Source organism: Megascapheus bottae, chromosome 3, assembly GCF_031878675.1.
Source record: "Megascapheus bottae isolate mThoBot1 chromosome 3, mThoBot2.hap1, whole genome shotgun sequence".
NCBI classification, from domain to species: Eukaryota; Metazoa; Chordata; class Mammalia; order Rodentia; family Geomyidae; genus Megascapheus; species Megascapheus bottae.
In genome coordinates this window covers 30,046,680-30,052,799 of record NC_143511.1, presented here as the reverse complement: position 1 = coordinate 30,052,799, position 6,120 = coordinate 30,046,680, and positions in this window count along the sequence as shown.

The following is a 6,120-nucleotide window of genomic DNA, read 5'->3' as shown; positions in this document are numbered from 1 at the left end:
CGGGCTGGAGGTGGCTGAGCTCCGTGCGCTGGGCCACGCGCTCGAAGCCCAGGCCAACCCCAGGTGCACTGGGCTGGGGAGAGGGGCACCGCCCGGCAGGCTGGAGGGAGACATCCGATGCCAGTGGAATGTCATGTCCAGCTTGAAGGGAATGAGTGGACCCAGAAGAGGGAGAGGGCAATACAAGGAGAAATACACCCCGACCCCGGAGATGGGGAAATGAGCTCTCAGGGCTTCTGATCTCTGAAAAGAAGCTTTCCATTTGTGCTTGGGTCCTTACCCAACCCCCCCTCACATTTCCAGCCATGGCCCCAAGCCACTAAGACAACAGACGTGGAGACTCAAGATGCTACTGCAAGTGGACAAGGACTTCTGTTTGGACACACACTCGCACACACACACACCATCACACCACCGACTGCTCTCCTTGTCTCCTTGTTCTATGACTTACAAGTATTTTTCTCAATCTTTATTGTGTGCAGAAAACATCAGGGGATATTGTGAAAGTTTGGGTTCTGATGTGGTTTGGGTTGTGGGATGGTGAGAGATGCCTGAGATTCTGGACTTTTATTAGTAAAGTTTCTAAATCATGCACCACATTTCGAGTTGCACAACATAAAGGAGTGGACAACCCTGCTTCCTCATTTCACCTGCGCTTGTAAACAAATCTGAACTGATCAGTCACCAAGGCACTAGTTTTCTGTGAAGTCTCAGGATGCTGTGGAGGCCAGGTGATTTATAAACTTGAACACAGTATTGTGGATAACATACTCTATGTGGTAGACTTTTATTATTGATAGCAATTGCTCCTTTTGAAGTACTTGTGGTTTTATAAGGAGCAGTACTTTGAATGAGTAGAGATTTTGCTAATTTGCTACTCTTATGTTCTTAAGAGATTGGTCTTCAAAAACTAATAGTAGCCCCTCTTCCCCCAAATACTATAGAAAGAAAATGTAATATTGTGTTTTGTCTCTCCTCAATATGTAGTGCTGTTTATGTATGCACTAAGCATTTGAATTACTTATGAAAAGCTAATGAAGAGTCAGGTGTTGGTGGCTTACACATGTAATCCTAGCCCCTCAGAAGGCTCACATCTGAGGATCACTGCTCCAAGTCAACCTAGGAATCCAAATCACTGAGACTGTTTTCTCTAATTAGCAACCAAAAAGCTAGAAGTGGAGCTCTGGCTCAAGTGTAGAGTGCCAGGCTTGAAGGACAAAAGCTAAGGGACAGTGCCCAGGTCTGAATTCAAGCCCTAGGCCTGGTGCATCCATACACACACACACACACACACACACACACACACACACACACACACACACACACACACACAGCTAAAAGGGAAAGGAAATAAAGCAACTAACAAGAAGAAATAAGATAAAAATTGTGTTGTGATTCCACACATATTAGTCATGTCTTCATGCCCGTGCTTTTACCTGGATCTACTCAGTCATCTTCCCTTGGATTCAATAAAAACCCAAGAATTTACTGTGACAAAGACTTTCTGGGAGAAAAAAAAAAACCTGATCCTGTCCACACTTTAACAGAGGAAAAAAATAAGATACCAATGAAAGTGTTGGGGTGCCAGAGGAGAATGCCAAACACATCACCACAAAGTTCAAAAGGCCTTTGCATGTAATACAATGTCACTCACTAGACACAGGATGAGATAGTGGATCATGTGTGTCTCTTCACAGAATGCACAGTACATGGAGAAATGTTTTAAAAAAGAACTGTTAGCCAGGATCATTGGTCTGTAGCTCTGCAAGGCAGAAATCTCAGGGTCCTGGTACATGACAATCCTGCCTGGTGGCATCCAGTAGGAAACTCTTACTTTTGAACTCAGCCACCTCCAGCCCCCCTGCAGGCCACAAGGCAGCAGCAGAAGAATGAAGGGCTTGGCTGGAGGAAGGCAAGAAAAGCTGCTGGGGAAGCCTAAAGCCAGGCCCAGCCCTGCTAAGTGCAGCTCCAGGAAGACAGCACAGTGGGCGCTTGCAGGGCCTTGCAATGGGGGCTTCCTGGGCTTTAAGAGTGTGTCCACCTTTTAGGCAGACTAGGAAGAAGATGGAACACTCTGGAGATAGAACTAAGGACCATGGAGCTAGAACAATCTGTGGTGGAGATAGACAGTAGTCCTTACTCAGACTCACAGTCACATACAGGCCCTCATTCCAAAAATGATGCTGAATCTTTTAAGCTTTGAAAAGGTACTCTCTTTGGAGATCAACTGTTTGTATCTCCTAAAGTTCTACAATTTTCCACCAGAACATGTGATTTTTTTTTTGGTCATGTGTATATTTCTAGAGATAATTCCACTTACACGTGAGTAATCTTATGCATTCTTAATTTTTTTCTTTGTTAAAAAAGTTTATTGTTGGGGTAATGTAGGGGGTTACAGTTACATTCTTCAGGTAGTGGGTGCATTACTTCTCCCATATTTCCATGTTAATTCTTTTCTTTTTCCTAACCTCAATCCCACCAACCTTATCCCTTGTCTCTTTTCTCTTCCCACGACTGTGGGTTTCCTGCAGCACTAGAAAGTAGAAGTGTCTTATCCAGTCTTGCAGCAGAGCAATCCATGTACCAATCGTTAGCATTTGACTTGTGATTTTACACTAAGTCTGCTTTTGTTAGGCCTTGTAACATTTGGCAAGTCAAAGGTACTCTCCTAATAAACTAGTACTCTGCTCTCTTAGTGAATTCTCATTCAGCATCAAAACAGATTTAAAACCTCTTTAATTAAAAACTCTGTAATAAAATCATTTTCCAAAAATGCCTCTTCTATTAAAAGTCTTGAAACTTGAGTATTCTGACCAAGTCTTAAACGTTGTCCTATAATGAGAATCAAGGAGCAATTTGAGATGGGAGATGAGTATTTTAATGTGATTGTTCAAACACTTCTGAGGAAAAATTCAGCATATACCAGAGGACTGGAATTTGCCATTTTACAAGCCCATACTTAAAAATGAGTGATTGATCACATGCTCATGATTAAACCATTTATAGATTCATCATGCCTTTATCTCTGTAATCTGAGTGTTTTTTCTTAATTTTAGGTGTTCCTTAACCATCAAACATGTTCTTGAAAGAAACAAAGCTTTCTACTTAACTGTCACTGCTGTGTCATGCTGCTTGGTGCTTGCAATCTCAGGAGACTCACCCCTCCTCTAGCTGGTCTCCGAAAAAGGCCGAAACACAAAATTCCAAGTATAGTGTCTACTGTCTATTCGTTCTCTTCGAACATTTAAAAAAAATCCACTGTTAGCCAGGGTCCATCAGTAAAAGAGATCCTTCACATTTTAAGTATCAATTAAAGAAATATCAATACATAGAACAGAAGGTACCTTCCAGCCTCAGAGTTCATGGCCATAATAGGCACAACCAGAGAGTTGTTTCTAAGTAATAGGTTATGGCACAGGTGATAGAATACTACCCTCATGATACTTAGTCTATAATTCTCTCTCGCTCAAGAGCCTATCTCCGGTAGCCACCAACCATGGGAACAATGAAGAAGTGAGAGGCTATGTGAAGGGTTGACCCCACTCTTTTGCCTCATGCATGTAAGTGCTTGACATAGGCAGGGCAATCCAACCTGAATCTGGCTGTAAACATTCCACTGAGGGCCTACCCTGTATGGCTGTGAGGTGGAACTATGGAGCCAGGAAAGGGTTAAAGAGGTTGGAAGACCAGACTGGACCCTGTGAAGGTCTAGGCAAGACAGATGTGGAGCTGTTTGAACATTAATAAAAGCTTGAGACCTTGGATAAGGGAATACTTAATCTATTCTCTGCCTACTAGCTCTGCAGTCACTCCCCTATACTAAACTCAAGTAACACCTGTTCTCCTCACTCAGACTCTATAAAATCCCTGACTGGAACCCCTTCCTATCTTAGCTCAGCCTCCAAGCCTGTGGAGAGGTTAGGCTCCTTGTGTTGTGCCTCAAATAGCCCTGCCTATTGAATGGAGTCCTTTTCTCTTCTCTTCCATTTTCCTAAAATGTGGTGCCCAAATCCAGGAGAGGAGAAGTGCCAGGAATAACTGACCTCCTCCACTGAGTGGCGGCCCACCTCCTGGCTGTCTCTGATGGAGCCTCTGGTTACCCTCCCTCTTTCTTTCTGAGGCCTTGCTCCATGCAGAGCACAGAGCCCTCAAGCTTAATGGGCTCCCCCTTGTAAACCTCAGACAAGGCCCTATCTCTCCTCCTAATCTTTCTCCCTTTCCCCTGTCCCTGGCAGGCAGCCCTCTGCTGTTTCCAGGGGAAAGTTTACTGTCCCTTGCTGCTGTGCCTCAATAAACAATGCTAGCCTGTGGAGAACCAGAGTCTGGCTTTTTTTCCTTTTCCTCTGTCCCCCATTTTCCTAACACTTTGAATTCTGCAGCAGAAAGGAAGTGAATGCCCCCAAAACACAGGGAGTGAGGAGAAAATCCTTTCCTAGCTGAGTGGCCCAACTATGCAGTTTTGCAAAAGACCTAGGAACCAAAGCCCAACTCTTGACTAATAGAAGCTGAGATAACGCATGTACCGAACACATAAATGTATGGTAGTTTAATAAGAAATCATTAGAAGAGACAGGTTTTTGAAAAGCAAACAAATGAAAATACACAGGACATCTTTTGCCATTGATAAGAAGAACATAGAGCTAGGCTCAGTGGCTCACACCTATAATTTTAACTATTCAGGAGGCTGAGATCTAAAGATCTTGGTTCAAAGCCAGCCTTGGCACTAAAAAGTCTAAGAGACTCTTCTCTCCAATTAATCACCAGAAAACTGAAAGTGGGTGGCACAGTAACCTTGATCTGAAGAGCTCAGGGACAGCATCCAGGCCCAGAGTTCAAGTCCCATGACTTACAAAAAAAAAAAAGGACACAGAAAAGTAGCTGTGCACTAAAAGGTAATAGCAAGGTTAAGTTGATATAATCCAAGTCTTCCTATTATGGGCAAAATAAGTTACCTAATTAATTCCTGGTGAGCACATTCCAGGCACATTACCGGAGGAATACAGGGCATTCTTTTTTTTTTTTTTGCCAGTCCTGGGCTTGAGCTCAGGGCCTGAGCACTGTACTTGGACTTTCTCAAGGCTAGAGCTCTACCACTTCCGGCTTTTTTCTATGTATGTGGTACTGAGGAATCGAACCCGGGTCTTCATGCATGCTAGGCAAGCACTTTAACCACTAGGCCAAACTCCCGGCCCAGGGCATTCTTATTATACTTATAGGCTGTTGAGTGTAAATGTGGGTTCCACATAGTGCTAGCAGTCACAAAAAAGCTACTGGAACAGTTTCTGTGCTTAATATGGATATTCGGCTCTCCTAGTATACAAATCTGCCCTAATCTGAAATGCACTTTTGGTTTGGGGTGCTCTATTATAACCCCAGAGTGTTAGACTCTGGAGTAGAATGACACATTTAGGTCAGGTCACACAACCAGCAAATTCCCTTACTGTAAACAAACATCTTTGTGGGGGTTCCCTGGTAACGAGGTGAGCTGGTAACTTGGCCCGGAGACTAGCCTGAAGGTCAAGGTTTTAAAAAGAGAAATAGGGAGCTATGGTTCAAAATAGTACTTTAATCCCTAAAAATGAAAACAAAATCAGCCTATTCCAAAGTTTTGTGATGATCTTTAGAAAAAGAGAATCACAGGGCCAAAACACCAGCTGAATAAATAACTCATATTTAAGGGGAATAAAGGTAAGGTTATGTTTCAGTCACATGTGGATGTGGAGGTTTATACTTGCAGTGTTAGTGTAAGAGGTAACTCTTACCAGCAAGACTGCTGGTTCCTGTGAATTAACTAAAAGTCCTCAAACTTTGTCTCTGTGCCATTCTTTAATGTCACTTTATAATCCCTTTGGCCTCCAGGAAAGAAAATGTTCACTGGCAAGTATCTTGTGTGGAAGGCACACTACCCCTCAAGCAGGAAATGCTTTTGTTCTTATCATAAAGAAAACAATCACAAGCTCCAGAGATCTCCAACCAGGCAAATTGTTCTTGTTTTGTCCCAAGAGTAAAGTGATAACAATACAACCAGGCCATCCTGAGACTGTTTGAATGACAGAGACCTTTCTCATCTCTTGCCCACAATCCTAGGTAATCTACAGCTAATGTCTACATTGCTGCAGA